Source organism: Numida meleagris, chromosome 12 (genome assembly GCF_002078875.1).
Source record: "Numida meleagris isolate 19003 breed g44 Domestic line chromosome 12, NumMel1.0, whole genome shotgun sequence".
Lineage (NCBI taxonomy): Eukaryota > Metazoa > Chordata > Aves > Galliformes > Numididae > Numida > Numida meleagris.
In genome coordinates this window covers 1575223-1590508 of record NC_034420.1, presented here as the reverse complement: position 1 = coordinate 1590508, position 15286 = coordinate 1575223, and the positions used below count along the sequence as shown (strand labels likewise).

Sequence of the window (15286 nt, the reverse complement as noted above, 5' to 3'; positions counted from 1 at the left end):
CCAACCATCAACCCATCCCACCATGCCCACTAACCATGTCCCTAAGTGCTACATCTCCATGGTTCTTGAACACCTCCAGGGACGGTGACTCCACCATTTCAACCGTAATTCCCATGTTGTGTACTAAAGGCAACTCTCTGTTTCCAGTTTGGACCTGCTGTGCAGAAACATGCCCATGTAGACCTCCTTCTGCTCTGAGCTCATGTGGCAGCTTGGTCCTGCTCTCCCATCTGAGTGATTTCCTGATGGATTCCTCCACGAAGCTTCAAGTCAGAACTAGAGTTAGGAAGAGCCAACAGTCCATGTGGGGAGGTGCTGCGATGCCAGTGGGACCCCAAGCATCCCGCTGCATCTCCCCGTGACGCTCTCCTTTACGCTGCTCAGTTATTCCGCAGCCCATCCAGACTCTGCAATGCCCTTTGGCAGAAGTTTAATTATGCAAAATTGTTACGAAAAAGCATTTCTTTTGCCTGGTTCACACGTCCTCCTTCCTGCCACCCGCTCCCAGCCCTCATCTTTGCCGCCTTCCTCTGCATCTCCCCTTGTTTCTCATTTCCTCTCTTTGCTTTCCAGTGGAGGGAACAGATTTGCGAGCAGTATTTAAGTAGCAGGTGAATTATTGATCTGCTCAATGACAAATTGATCTCTTCTGTTGTGTTTAACACTTTTATTTTCCTCTAAAAATTTCCACGCTCAATTTACTTTTTAGGCCATCACAGATCGCTGAGGCGATGTTTTCATAACACGATGGCTATGCAAGGTCCAAGTTATCTTTCCCGGGCAGTAACAGCTCATTGAAGGCTCACGACTATTTAAAGTACAAATAGATGGCTTCACCCGTGCTCATCATTTTGCACATTCCCTGGATTCCCTCTTATTTTACTGTCCACTCGCTCAACACAGAGGCGTTCAGCCGCAGCTTTTCAGCGTCAGCTCTGACTATTGAGGTGTTTGGGGCCCTTTTCAATATTATCCCATTTTGCACATTCGGGCTCTGATCCCACACCTCGACCCTCCCCAGTTCTGCACAGCTCCTGCTGCTGAGGTGATAGACAAAAAGGGTCAATGATGGGATTTCTATACCTTAGAAAGCTGCTAATAAAAAAAGGGCTCTCCTTTATCGTAGTTTTAAGCTTAATTTGTCATCTTGTGCTCTTTTTTATTTTCCTCCTTTGGACATGACTTCCACTTTCTGGAGGATACTATTTTACCTCTGACAAACTCCTTTAATGGTCTGTTCTTTAATGAGAACAGCTAATTTTTTGCCTTTTTAAAGTCTCTCTCTTTTGATAATTGTATAGATCTGCTCTCATCATCTAATAGAAGATCTTTAAACAATGTCTATGTCCCCTGGAAGAATTTTACCCTTTTGACAGCTGCTTTTTAATTTCTTTTTAACAAGCCTCACCACTTTTATGTGGATAGCCTTTTTGAAATGAAGTCGCAATGAACTTTTTCATTTTTTTTCTTCTTTTTTTTTTTAAAAAAGTCCTACAATGCTACTGACTTTAAGTACATTATTGGCACTTTTAGAGAGGCTCTTCAATAACCTTTTAAATTAGCCCTGTGGCCTGCATAGGATTGAGTCCACCATTGCTTCTCCTGGCTGGCCCAAGAAGGAGCTACTTTTGGTGTTGTCCAGACATTGAACCATTTTCCTCTGGGAGTATTCCAAGTCCCTCAGCATGGAGCTGGTTTCCACCCTGCTCAAACAGCTTTCTCCACTCGTGCCCCCAGGCATCACCCAGCCAATATCCCATGCTCATCCAGCTGATCCCATCGCTTTCATCCCAACACCTTCCATCCCTTTATCCTCAGCACTCCCCTCTTTGTACCCAGCCACCATCGGGATGCTTCCTGCAGGTCTCACCTCTGTAGGATGCCCATAAAGGCATTCTGGTAGTGGCCCAGGTCTCACCTCTCCTCCAGCCTCTTCTTCTGCAGGACTGGGACCTCTTTGGTGGCAACCCGGAGTTTCCATTATTCATTGAGTGTTATTCCTGATAAGAGAGAGAGTGTTAAAAAGCAATTAAAATCCTCAGGTTGTGCATTAAAAGGAAAAAAAAAAAAAGTAATTTAAAACTCTAAACATGCTTTTGACATTTTCTAAATTAAAAACCAGACCCTTCCTCCGCATTTTTCAGTTCATAAAATTTAATAAGTGTTACCATTTTACGGGAATATTTTGGACTAAGCAAGATGCAAATTTTTTTAAGGACGGGAAAGAGCATTGTTTCAGGTTTCTGGTTAAGGCCGTGCCTTCCATCCCGCTCCGTGCCCAGGACTGCCATCTGCAGATGCCACCACGGGCCCTGTGCCTGCAGGGAAATCCCTCGGTGCTGCCCCTGCTCCCATCTCATAGGCTGGGTGCAGGATTATTTCCTGGTCTCATCATTTCCTCCGAGTTTTTTTTATCACTGCTAAAAGCTGTGAAGAGCGTTGGGCCACGGGGAAAAGGGAGAAAGGCAGACAGGGAGGGTTGTGTTGCAGGAGAGGTGTGCTAAGGTGAGCAGATTGGCTGTAATACTTTTTTCCCTATCAATTTTTGTGATCTCTTAGGCCACGAGCCCATGGAAGAGCATATCTGTAGCAAGCCACAACAACTCATTAAAAAAACAAACAATAACAAATCACACAAAAAAATCAACCCAACCCAAACCAACCCAACCCAAGAACCCCACGAAGCACTTGGAGCCTTAAAGGCCACCGACCATGGCTGTGGTCAGAGGATACAACCCCTCTTTGCTCATCTCTGTGCAATCTCCTCCCATGGGCTCCAGAGCCTTTTGTTTGCATGGCCCATGTTCAGACTCTGGGCTTTAGGGATAAAGCAGATTTTCCTCTGATTAAAGACTTTGGTAAGATTAAAGATACACAGCTGAGGAGAAAGCTGCAAAGCAAAGATCATTCGGTAACTTTTCAGCTTGCAATGTATGTATTTTTCAGTTGCTTCTCTGTTTTTGAAGATGCAAACCAGAGAAGGCAATAACCCACAGCCCCTGGTCCTGGTTGGGTCTGGTCTTGCTCCAATTCCCAGCACTTGTCTCCATCCCACAAACCTCCCCATCCTCCACGTCCAACAGCAAAGCATCCTCCACCTCCCCAGGACGTGGTTTTCCCCCAAGGCCATAGGCAAAACACACTCCTCTCACGTGCTTTTGTGGCCAGGCTGGTTGGGCAGGCAGGTCAGGACACACCTGCCATCCCTCAAGCCAGGCACGTAGCAGGGTGGTACCCATGGGAGCTGGGGACGTGCCTCCAGCTCTGTGCTCATGGGCATCCCTCAGGACATCGATGTGAATGGGGCCACTCAAACGTTGCCTCTCCGTCCTCTCCTCACCTTCCTTATGCCCACACGGCTTGAGGCCACATCTGCCCCGAGCATGAGCTGCATCATCAGCCCCAAGTGGCTGCTGCGGGTTCTCCAGCAAAACAAAGCATGAATGAGCCCAGCGAAGCTTCAGGAAGCTCTTAATTCTGTTCCTCTCTTTTGGCAGAACTCGTCCAATAAGCCACCCAGGCTTCACATGCCCTGTTCTACTTGTGGGATGGGCAGAGCATCCTGTGCTGCCTGCGCTGCGTCACCGCACGGCGTTGCTGAATGACTGGAGGCATCTGAGCGACATCTCCCAGCCCTGAGCGGTAAGGATGGGCATGGAGCAGTATGGGCACCCATCCCCGACTCAGCAGAGATCCCAAGCACAGGGAGGTGCCTCTGGGAGCTCCTGACGGTGTTACATGGTCACGGATTGTCCTTCACCTACTGCCACCGTGCCTTGAGGAACGAGATCACAGCCACAGCCCAAACCAAAAAGCATCGCAGAGCAGAAATAAAAAGGGTTTAGGAACAGCTCCCCCACAGCGTGTCCCTGCTGCTCCCGGCCCCGGCGCTGTGTCCCTGCAGCCCCGCTGCTCCTCGGAGCCACCCGCACGGCACCGCTGCCTTTAACAGGGAAACCTGACACACGCGCACGGCGAGCGCACGCAGATCAAACAGATGCTGCCTGTCACAGAGCTTAAAGCCTAATTACAGGAGATTACAGAAACTATTTATAAATATTTATACCCATTTAAATATATTTATAAATGTATCAGGATTGGATAAAAGTGTATATTGTTATTTTAGCTTAAGACAGCCGAAGATCACTTATACAATACTCATACAGTAATCATATATTTGTATTAAGCTTCTTTTTGATTAACATGGACAGCATCTGTTAACATTTGAATTGCTGTTAATACAAAGTAGGTTGGCACCAATATGCTAAGGAGAACGGGTGGCAGACAGTAAGATGTCTGGAGGCAACAGAGCAAACATATCAGAGCAGAAAACTCTTCCCCTTCTTAGGCTGGGTAGAAATCCTCCTGCTTCACCAACTAGGATGTATAGCGAGGGTTATGAATTTTGTTTTGGCATTGATTTGATGAGTCATTGTGCCTTCCCTGTCATTTGCTTGCACTGTGCATGTGAGCAGCCGGGGTGGTGGCACTGCTCCCATCTCGCGTGGTTCTCTGTGAGAATACCAGCACCCCCAGCACCTAAACACAGTTCTCTGTCACCCAGGAGCCGTGTGTCCTTCTGCAGCACACACTGGGAGCTATGGAGCAAGATGAACTCTGTGCCAGGCAGAGCTGTGCTTCTCGCTCTGCAGCGGCTTCATTCCTCCATCAGAAGCCTGGGAAAGTCTCCACTGGGAAAGTCAGACCCGGACACATTTCTGGGTGTTGTGGGAAATCCAGAAGATGGGAGAGGAGATGAACCTTTTCTTGTGTTCTCATTGGAAGCGTGGTGGAGATGACCCAAGCCTCACCCGTGGTGCTCAGCAGGGGCTTGCTGCCTGTTGGTGCACACCAAGGTGTTGGCTGGCAGCCACCAGCGTGCATGGAGGTCAGGACAGGGCTGATGGGTGGGGTCCTGGAGGGATGTGGGCGTACTGGAGGGGAAGGAGATATGTGGGAAAAATGGGGATGGTGGGCAGGGTTTTCTCATAGAAGATGCAAGATAAGCTCAGGAACAGCTCAAACCCAGCATGAAGATCTGGCCAGGCACTTGCCATACAACCAACTTGCTGCTGCAGCTCAGGGCTTCTATGGCCAGCCTCCATCCCCAAGGTGAGCTGCTGCCAGCCCATCCCTGGCTCCTTCCCCACATCCTTTCTTTTTTCACTCCAGAAAAGACAAAGCAGGATCCTTGCTCCGCGCTCCCGATGGGGCGGTTTTGAGCAGGACAATCCCTTTGGTCAGGCATCAAATACCAGCATGCGAGCCATCTGCTTCTTTGACTGAAACACCCAGCGAAAAGCTGCTGGATTGGAAAAAGGATATTAATCTGAAAAGCACACAACAAAGCGACTGCAGGGTGTTCCCCCCCCTCGAGCCAGAGCGAGCGAGGGAAAGCTGATTACCATGACACACAGGAGCCCTGATCTAATATTCCACTTCAAGATTTGCAAATAATGTGCCCATTAACATTCATTAGCTCTTTAAATAATACCTGCCAGGCCTTCTAGGCAAGGAGGAAAGGCCCCTGCGCCCAGAAATCAATCACACAACGGCCTCTAATTGTGTGTTTTCCACATTTACTCAAAGCTTCCGTAAAACGTGGCCAGGACTGTGCAAAGCCGAAGCTGTCGCTCTGTGTGCCCACGGGTGGGGCTGGCTGGAGATGTCCTCCCCATCCCAGCCGTGGGATGAGGATCCCTGCTGATAGCAGCTGCTCCCCAGCAGAGGGAAGGCTCTGCAGGAATGTGTCACAGCAGCCTCACGCTGCCCAAAATAGCTTCTGTCCTCCGCCATCAGTGCAGTCTGCGGGGATAATGTGGTGGGAAGGAAGAGGCTGGTGGCATGTCCCAGGAGGGGACATTTCACTTGAGTTTTGGTGAGTGGCTCCATGGTGCTGCTGTGCAGCTGGTGAATATATAGGTTTAGAAATTGAGACTGATACCCCAAGTCGTGCTTTCCTTTGCTCCACTTGCTGAGATGCAGAGACCTTCCTCATCCTTCAGCTCCTCCTACCTAAGGACACTCAAGGTTAGGCTGGACAGGGCTCTGAGCACCTGATGGAGCTGTAGGTTCCCCTGTTCATTGCAGGGGAGCTGATCTAGATGACCTTTGAGGGTCCCTTCCAACGCAAACGAGTCTTTGATTCTGTGACTTTCAGGCACCCACAGGAAGGTGACGTGGTCCCAGTCTGAAGCCCTGCAACTCGTTTGCACTCCAAAGAATCACAGAATCATAGGGGTTGGAAGGGACCCCTGGAGATCATCCAGTCCAGCCCCCTGCTAAAGCAGTTCCCTGCAGCAGGTTGCACAGGCAGGCGTCCAGGCAGGTCCTGAATATCTGCAGAGGAGATTCCACCAGCTCTCTGGGCAGCCTGTTCCAGGGCTCTGCCACCCTCACAGGAAAGAATTTCTTTCTCATGTTCAGATGGAACTTTCTGTGTTGCAGTTTGCGCCCACTGCCCCTTGTCCTGTCGCTGGGCACCACCACACAGAGCCCGCCCCCATCCACTTGACTTCAGATTCTTTAAAGCATTCCTAAAGTTCCCTCTCAGCTTCTCTTCTCCAGGCTGAAGGGTCTACCAGCCTTTCTTCATAAGATAAACAGTCCATGGCCCTAATCATCTTTGCAGCCCTCAGCATCCAGTAATTCTGAAATGGGAATTGCAGACTGGAGATCCCTTGGTGTCATGAGACAGGTTGCCCAAGGTTTGCTCTTGGAAGAAGGCTCTGACAGAGGCTCTTACATGTAGGGACAACGCCAATATCACCTTCTTTTCAGATGTTTTAAGCTGAACAGCTCCTCATGCCACCTTCTGACCTGTGCAGCACCAGTATTGATCTGAGCTATTTGGATATGAAAAGAAATCAACCTGCCAAAAGAAGTGGATAGTTTCTTGGCAAGACAAGAGAGATGTTCTGATCCTTGCATGTAGCAGGGAGCCAGGTCAGCCCCTTGGCTGACACTGTGGCATTCTGGGCTGGCCACCATCAATGCCCAGCTGCATTCACTCTGCTGGCACTTGGTGTTAGGCACGATACGCTCGGCTCAGCTGCCACGCAGGCTCGGTCTGGATTTGTCTAGTGGTTTTAGTGCTTTTAAAGAAGAGATGTACAAGAGCAGATGAGTAGGTCCCTCTGCACAGGGCCAGGAGCAAGCCTGGAGGCATCAGCGGGTCTGTACCGTGTTGTGTTCCTTAGAAAATGACTCTGTGCTGTCCCAGATGTTACAGTCAAAGCCAAAATACCATTTGGAAAAGGCAACGCTTTCCTTGTGCAGCAAGGAGACAGCTGAGCACTGTTTATAGATACATTTAATCAGCCCAAAATGAGTTTCATGGAGGAGGTAATAGACAACCTAATTAGTGACTTGTCTGTGGTCTAACTAGCCAGGTCAGGGAAGGGCACCAAAAAAGAAGTGATAGATCCTGCAAAGAGGCCACACCTCTGCAGGATTAATGAAAACCATTCCCCATGTAAGAATATTCTTGAGCAATGAGAGGACTGGAGAATATTTTCAGCGTGTGAAGGTGAAATACAAAGGGAAATAGCGGACAAGCTTTTTTTAATGTGCAAATGATACCATGGTACAGGAAAAAGAAATAGTTTTGCATAAATACCTCTCTCTCAGTAGATAGTGCAAAGAAATACAAAAGCAAAATGAGCTTGAGCGCACTTAAAGGGCAGTGATCTGATGAAGATGAGAAGCGCAGAGTTAATGTTCTCTCCTGGATTTCTTCACAAAGTTATCAAGTAAGTTTTCCCCAGACCGCTTCACATCCCTGCAAACGAGAAAAAGGGAATTAGAGGCTGCAGGGAGGTGGTGGATGTTGGCATCGCACCGAGGTGAGCAAATGGACAGTGACCACCGCTGGCCGTGTAGAGGGGAGGTGGTCTTCAGACGGGTCCTTCCCACCCCTCCCCTCAGCTTGCTCCCACTGCCCCCAGGTCACTGCCCCAAAACCATTCTCCCCTTGGATTCACCATACCTTACTCACAAAAGCACTCTCTGATCCTTCCTGCTATCTCACCAGCTGCCATCTAATTTATTCTACCAGCTACCGCAAACTTATTTAATCTAAAGCTCCTGCAAGAAGAAAAAAAATATATCTATTTTATGCTATATCCTCTCCATTTCCCCATTCAATACCTGTGTGAACTTGGATAAAATCACTACTTAATAGCGTCGGTCAGGCCCCGCTGCGTGTTCAGGAGCCTTGCTGGATCAGCTGCTGAAAGTCTGTATGGAACCTGTGAGCATCTTGTAGTGCAGAGGGAAGGATTAAAGCACCTGGCACACAAGGATGGCCCCAGTCTGCATCCATCCACGTTACACCTGGGGCCAAGTACTGCACATGGCATTGGTCTCACCCAGCTGGGTGACGGGATGCCATCAGAGGGTCAGCTGTGAGCTCTGGGGACAGGGACATACACTCTATAGCAGAGGGGCTGGGAAGGAGCCCTGGGACACCAGCCCAGGCTGCTGCCTTCCCACAGGGGCTGCCCACAGCCTGAGGTGGCACCACCCAAAGCAAGTGATGGGGAGCAGGTGTGGGCTCGTGGCATCCCTACAGCGTCTCTCTGAAGGTGGGAGAAGCTCAGCCTGGCTGGGTTTCAGGAGGCTTCCATTTATCCTAGAACAGTTTTCAGCTGTCTTCCCTGCAGTCCCTCCCCAAGGTTTTGGTTTTTTTTTTTTTTTTCTATCCCTTTTGCAGTCCCTGAATCATCAGCCTCTAATTATTGCCTGCAGATAAACATACACTTCTCCCTGGAAGAAGTCCATTTTTTTTTAAAAACCTAAAATTGAGGGCAGTTAGCAGATGCTTGGGCGGCGTGAACACTGCAATGCATTACTAAAATGAGCTCTCGCCCCTCTGCTTTGTCATAGTTAGCACCACTCTCTGTCACATTTGGGCTTTTGGGGAAGTTTTTGGAACCCCAAGCAGACAGCAATCTCCAGTCTGAGGAATGTCAGACCACGTGGTTTAACGGGCACTAAAATCAGGGCACTGATGGAGGTTTCTATGCAGCTAATGGCTCTGCAGGGGTGGCAGAGCAGAGACGTAGTGGACACGTGGTGATGGGGGAGACCTGGCCCCGACCAGGAGATCCCCATTCCCACGCTGTCCTTGTGGCCCAGCATCTCTGTAGCCACCAAGTTGGAACCGAATGGAGCCATCAGCAACAATTATTCCCAGGCAACTGTGGTATGCAAGACCTTTGTGTTATGGTTGTCCATAAATAGTTATTGTAAAAAAAAAATAATGTTATTTTAAATCCAAAAGCTGTCACGTTTCCTTCCTAAATGATAACTAGATCCTTATAGCACCTGAAGAGGTTTTCTATCTATTTCAATTTAAAGCTTCATTTGTAACAAAAGAGCATTAAAATAGGAAAACATCTTTTTTAAGATATAGCTAGCTCTAATATTTGATAACTTATAAAAGTTAATATATGTTTATATTATCTGATACATATAACCTATTAAATTTAAGCAACACTGTGCTAAACTGAACTGAAATTATTATTGTACTGACATAAGGAGCATAATAACATCCAAAGCACTGGGTATCACAGAACAGGAGGAAGACCCGTGTACTGCGCTGAGCTTCCCACTGCTCATCACCAATGCTGCTGCACTAAAATGACCAACGCAGCCATGCAGGCTTTCACACTGTGGCTTTCGTGGTGGCTTGGTGTTGGCCTGGGGGCAGGTATTGGCCTTACCTTGGCTCTGACTGCGGCAGAAGGATGAGCTCAACCAGAGACAGAGACCAGCAGGGTTTATGGCCATTATTAATGATGCTTTTCCGTATTAATACGGAGCGTGAATGTCAGTGTGATTGTAAGTGGAATAATAACTGTTTGTTACACTGCGATGAGGCTGTTAGGGCTGTAATTAGGGCAACAATAAATCCGCGGCTCTGAGCAGGGATGTTCCATTTGCCCACGATGACGCTGGTCTGAGAGGTGCGAGGAGGGCAGGGGACAGTGCTGTGACACCCCCAGGTGGCTGTGATTCTCCGGGGGACCTTGTTAGGGCCTGGAGATGGAGCATCCGAGCGCAGTGAGGAGAATGGTCGGGGCCAGCCCTCAGCAAACACCTCGTGCCAACCCCCATTGGCTGGCGCTTCAATTATGAGACAAAGCAGGATTGCTTGTAGCAGTTAATCAGGGGGCAGGTGGCTGGAGTTGTCTCACCCAAATGCTCGGGACACTGCTGCTTTTGTACTGCCAGAAATAGGAGGCTGTTAAAATACAGCTGAGGGAGGGGAGCAGCTCAGGGTAGCATCCACCGACCCACCTGGTAACGCCTCCCATTGCCTGCACGATGAGCGTCCCATTCACTTTGTTTCTCTGAAATCCTATTTAGGGAACTGGCTTGTAAGATGTGGGGAAACAACAATGTGACTTTCATATCACTTTGTGAGGAAACTACTTGAATGCGCTCTTGGTTTATCTTGAGAAACCAGTCACTGCGACTGCAAGCTGGAGCTGGGGAGCGCACTTTCATGCTGGTTCCAATTGATAAGCCCCAAACCGAGCTTGATAGTTGTGTCTTGTTTACCCAAGTGACAAGACGGTTCTTTGTGTCCAAACACTCCTCTAAAAGCACATACCTCAAGTAAAGCTGAGCGAGGGACTTCGGTTTTAACGCTCTCCTTAATGCACGAGGAGGGGAGCAGCTGCTGTGCAGAACAACCCCAGACACGAAGCCTGGAAGCAATCATATCCTCGCTTTGCCTGGCTTTGTCTGCTAATAGTTGCTTCCTGCTCAGCACACATGTTGTTCTCAGGGGCAGAACGGGATGGCTTTGCTCCCACAGCACTCACCTGCAGATCAGACGCAGCTTCCTTGGCCAGCAGCTGCGGGGTGACTTGGGTTTACTGGCTTGATTTACGATGCGTCCTCTATTTTAACAGCTGGAGTTCAAATCATCATTTCACACAGAACCGAAGAATCACAGAATCATCAGGGCTGGAAAAGACCTCTAAGATCATCTAGTCCAACCATCCACCTACCACCAGTATTGCCCGCGTATTGCAAGCATGATCGGGTGGCCTCTATTTCTGAAGCTGTGATTTCTAAACTTGTCTATTCTATTTTGTCTAATAAAGTGTTTTAATTTCCTCTAATTTCCATATTGTACTGTAGCTAAGGAACAGAGATAAAAGGAGCTACAAGAAACTCTGAATAGATAATTAGTTAATTAAACAACTTAACTGGTATGTGGTTTATACCACATTGTTCTCACAGAAGCCACAATATGGTAAACAGCTCTCAATAGGTAATTCCCAGCTCAGCTTCCTTTTATGGGTAACTGCTCTAGAAGGGCTGTTAATGATGAAATTCCACAAACAAAACCTCACTTTCTCAAAATGATCCTGACTGTTTTGTATTAAATCCTTACCCAGATTCTGATGGGGGAACTCTGATCAACGGAGAGGAACATATCCTAGGACAGGGAAGGGGATGTGCAGCTTGCTGCAATGCTGGCATCAGCGATTCACTTGCCTATACCATGCTTGGAAGCAAGGATCTCCTCGTAAAGGCATCCTGAGTAGGGGGAGAGCCATTCATAGATCTCTCATCATAGAATCATTAAGGCTGGAAAGGACCACTAGGATCATCAAATCCAACCACAAATCCACCCCACCGTGCCCACTGAACGATGTCCAGATGTGTGACATCTACCATTTTCCTGAACACCTCCAGGGACAGTGACTCCACCACGTCCCTGGGCAGCCTGTGCCAATGCATTGCTATCCTTCTGAGAAGAAATTGTTCCTAATACCCAGAAATAATCCATCTGATCTACTGAGCTTTGACCACGTTCACATGCTTTCTGCCTAATGGTGAGGCTGGGTCTTGTTTTGGTACCCAGATCTGCCTCAGAGCCCTGGGAGATTCAGGGTACTACCAGCGTAGAGATGCTCCCAGAGACGCTCCCATTTGCTGTGGCTGTCTGTACAGCACTGGGTCAGGGTTCTATTGGTTATAGCATTACACTCTTTCTTTACGAAGCGTCTGGCTGTGAGCTCCCAGAAGCGTGTGACCGATGCCAAGGGGAGCATCCCTCTGCAACAAGATAAATAGAGCCCACACAGGAAGTGCCTGAGCACTCAGAGTTAGCACTCAGGTGTGTCCACGTTTTTGCCTTCTGAACCCCACTGTGGTCCTTTTAACAGCAGCTGGGACCCCCAGACTCACAGATCCCTGCAGCTGGATGCCTACACTTGGCTGTGTTACATTTGAAACGAAGCCCACCCGCAGCGGAAGGGTGCTTGGGACTGCACATCTCCCCCTGGGTGTTACACAACTGCTCTCTGGAGGGAGAAAATGGGACCAAAAGTGCCACACAAAAACAAATAGAAAGAGAAATAACAGGGAACGCTGGTTTAGTCCTCAGTTCCAGGTGATTTAAGTAATTGGAAAATCATAGTTGTGAAACAACTCTTCGCAGAGCATCATAATCAGCAGCACAACAACTCAGCGGGACCCGAGTGCGGCAAAGTGGCTCTAAAGACCCCGCCAGGAACGTGCTTTGCTGGGGGGACGTGTCATTTTGAGATGGCATCTCCAGGAAGAGCGCTGCCCTCCCAACGCCGTCCCCGGGACCATAAGGCCGCAGTGATTCATGCAGTACATCAGCCGGCTCGCTGACGGATGCTGTCACTCCAAGGTCTGCCTGCTGGAAATCGACACAGCCAGAATCCAAGCTGTGAATAATGGGCCATTTTTTTCAGAGAGCTCAGAGCCTCGCCACCTCGAGCCTGGGAGATCTGCTTCCCAGAAGCACCACGGCCTGGGGACGGCTGCTCACACGATTAGAGCCATGTGTGCCCACACCGTGCTCAGTGGGCTCCTGCGTGGGGCTGTCTTTGTGTCATGCATTCAGTCCACGTGCGCTCCCCTCCACGTTATTAGGTTTGACTCAGTGCTTTAAATTCTGCTCTGAGCAATCCATAATCTCCAACCAAATAATCATAAAGGCCCTGTTGGCCTTAAAACATATGTCTCTGACAATAGCAATAAACCTATTTATTACCACTGTGACCACTGAAGAAGAGCCCACGCAATGGGAGCACCACACTGCCCAGATCATTTGTAAAACAGACCATGCCCAGCATTTACTAAATAATGAGGTAAAGTGTTATTCCTAAGACCAGCTGATCATGTATGTGGGCATTTAAATATTAGAGGCAGTTACCACTATGAGGACTGGGAGAGGAAAAAGACATAAAATGAGATTAAGCCAGAAGGATATGAGCTGCCATAAAAGTAACTCAATAAAGAAGGCACAGAGCTCAGGCCTGTACACCCATAAGCATCCCAGCACTATGATCCCAGAGATACACTAGGATCGGGTCAAAAAACCCAACGATGGGAAATGGTTTTAGGCAGGTGGAGTGCCCCATAGTGCAACACAGAGCAGGGCACCTGAAATGGGTTTGGGACCAGCGGGTTTCTGCCACTGCTGGACCCTGCTAGAGCAGAACAACCGCTGCCCCAGAGGTTCCGAGGAAATAAATGTATTGACAGAATAATGATAATGTGCTTGCAGTAGAAAATTGCCTATGTTCGGGCAATGCCGTGCTATAACTCTGCAACACTAACAGACAGTCTCAGAAATAGGAAGAGAAACAGCTTTGGAGAGATTTTCAGCTTTTAAAGAAAATTAAACAAAATGAAAATCACTGGCAATACATGCACTAAAATAGAATCACACCAGAAAGGAGCAACAGTACGGGCTCCATTGGGGTGTCTTTACATATTTAAGAACACGAATGTCTACAGGACCCAACAAGCTTTATGGTCTGAGCTTCTCTCCACTGATACATAAAAATCAAGAGAGACTTGCAGAAAGAGAGTTAATTCACCATCGCATATGCAGAGAGAATAGCTATAATAAAAATGAATGTGCTCCTTGGCTAGTATTTATTTTTCAAATGTTCCTATTAAAATCCTGGGTACAATAGTACAGAAGTGCAAGAGGACATTTCAGACTTTTTATGGGTAAAAAAGAAGAAGTAAATCATAAGAGGGAGAGCAGAGGAAGTGAAAGAGATGGCATTCCCCTATGTAAAAAATATGTGATCAGGGCTGGGCTGAGAGAGCTTTTCTGCTGTTACAGATTATAGCACCAGTTTTAGGAGCTTTCCCCATTCCACACAGAGATTATCTTCAGTGCTCATGATGTCTGCGGGAGGAACAGCGTCCTGTGAGTGCTCACAGCAGTGCTCAGATCCTGCCTTTCCCTCTGCGTGCGGTCCTTCAGTTTGCTGCGGGAGGGGAGCACACTAAAGGGTACCAAATCTTCAAACCTGGGAAAATTCTGATGAACAGAACGAAATATCAAGCTCTGCATTTAAAGAAATCTACTGGTTGGCTAGTAAATAGCCTTTTCCGTAGAAAACTGCAAGTGCTGAAATTCTTCCATTAAAAAAAATCCTACCTAAAATCCTCCCTAGGAACTTACCAAGGGTGTTCATGTTGATGTGCTACAATGTGAGTGGCTCTAATATGCTCCAGGCAGTACCTATTGCCACCAGAAGCAGTGGGATGCTGCTCAGGCTTCCAAAGGAAGCAATGGGGTGAGAGGGAGTGGGCCTGGCACCCTGGGGGAGTGGCACAGAGGGGATGCTGCAGCCACATGAGCAGCACCGTGCTGGGGATGGAGTGACTCCACCAGAGCTGTCCTACTTCCAGAGCCTGAGCGAATTCACCAAGGCACAACATGGGGAAAGAGACTTTTGCACAAATCACAAGCCAGTGGAAAACTTGATAATAAATAAATTACAGCCCACTTCTAGAAACAATTTCCTATGATTAATAATGAATAAAAAAAGTCAGGTCCAAAGTAGAGTTGTGACAGCATGGGATGTACATGAGCGACAGCAAGGATTCTGCTTTAGTAGCAAGATAGTTGCCTGGTAAAATACCACTTTTCATAGAATCACAGAATATCCCGAGTTGGAAGGGACCCACAAGGATCACTGAGAACAACCCCTAGCTTCACAAAGGACCACCCAAACCCAAGCACTCCCTGAGCTGCAGCAGCTCGGGGCCGTGCCCACTGCCCTGGGCAGCCTGTTCCATGCCCACCGCCCTCTGGTGCAGACCCTTTCCCTAACCCCCACCTATCCCTCCCCCAACACAGCTCCATGCTGTTCCCTGGTCGCTGTCCCCACAGAGCAGAGCTCAGCGCTGCCCTCCGTTCCCTGTGAGGAGCTGCAGCCGCCATGAGGGCTGCCCTCAGCCTGCTCTGCTCTGGGCTGAGCAAACC

At 48.4% G+C, this 15286-nt stretch overlaps 2 long non-coding RNA genes across 34 annotated transcripts in view; one reads left to right on the top strand and one right to left on the bottom strand.

Annotated features, from left to right (window-relative positions):
* Positions 1–11129, top strand: part of LOC110405583 — a 64288-nt gene extending 53159 nt beyond the window's left edge. For 28 of the 30 annotated variants that reach the window (XR_002442987.1, XR_002442989.1, XR_002442993.1 and 25 more), the window contains 2 exons: positions 3498–3642; positions 10923–11129. This is a non-coding gene — a long non-coding RNA (uncharacterized LOC110405583). Of the gene's footprint in view, positions 1–3497; positions 3643–4564 lie in introns of all 30 variants that reach the window. The other 2 variants (XR_002442968.1, XR_002442966.1) reach the window with 2 other exon arrangements.
* LOC110405585 overlaps positions 1–15286 on the bottom strand; it is a 34819-nt gene that overhangs the window by 18430 nt on the left and 1103 nt on the right. For all 4 annotated transcript variants that reach the window (XR_002442999.1, XR_002443000.1, XR_002443001.1 and 1 more), the window contains exons 2-3: positions 7619–14335; positions 1871–2000 (exon numbers count right to left, since the gene is read on the bottom strand). This is a non-coding gene — a long non-coding RNA (uncharacterized LOC110405585). The remainder of the gene's footprint in view (positions 1–1870; positions 2001–7618; positions 14336–15286) is intronic.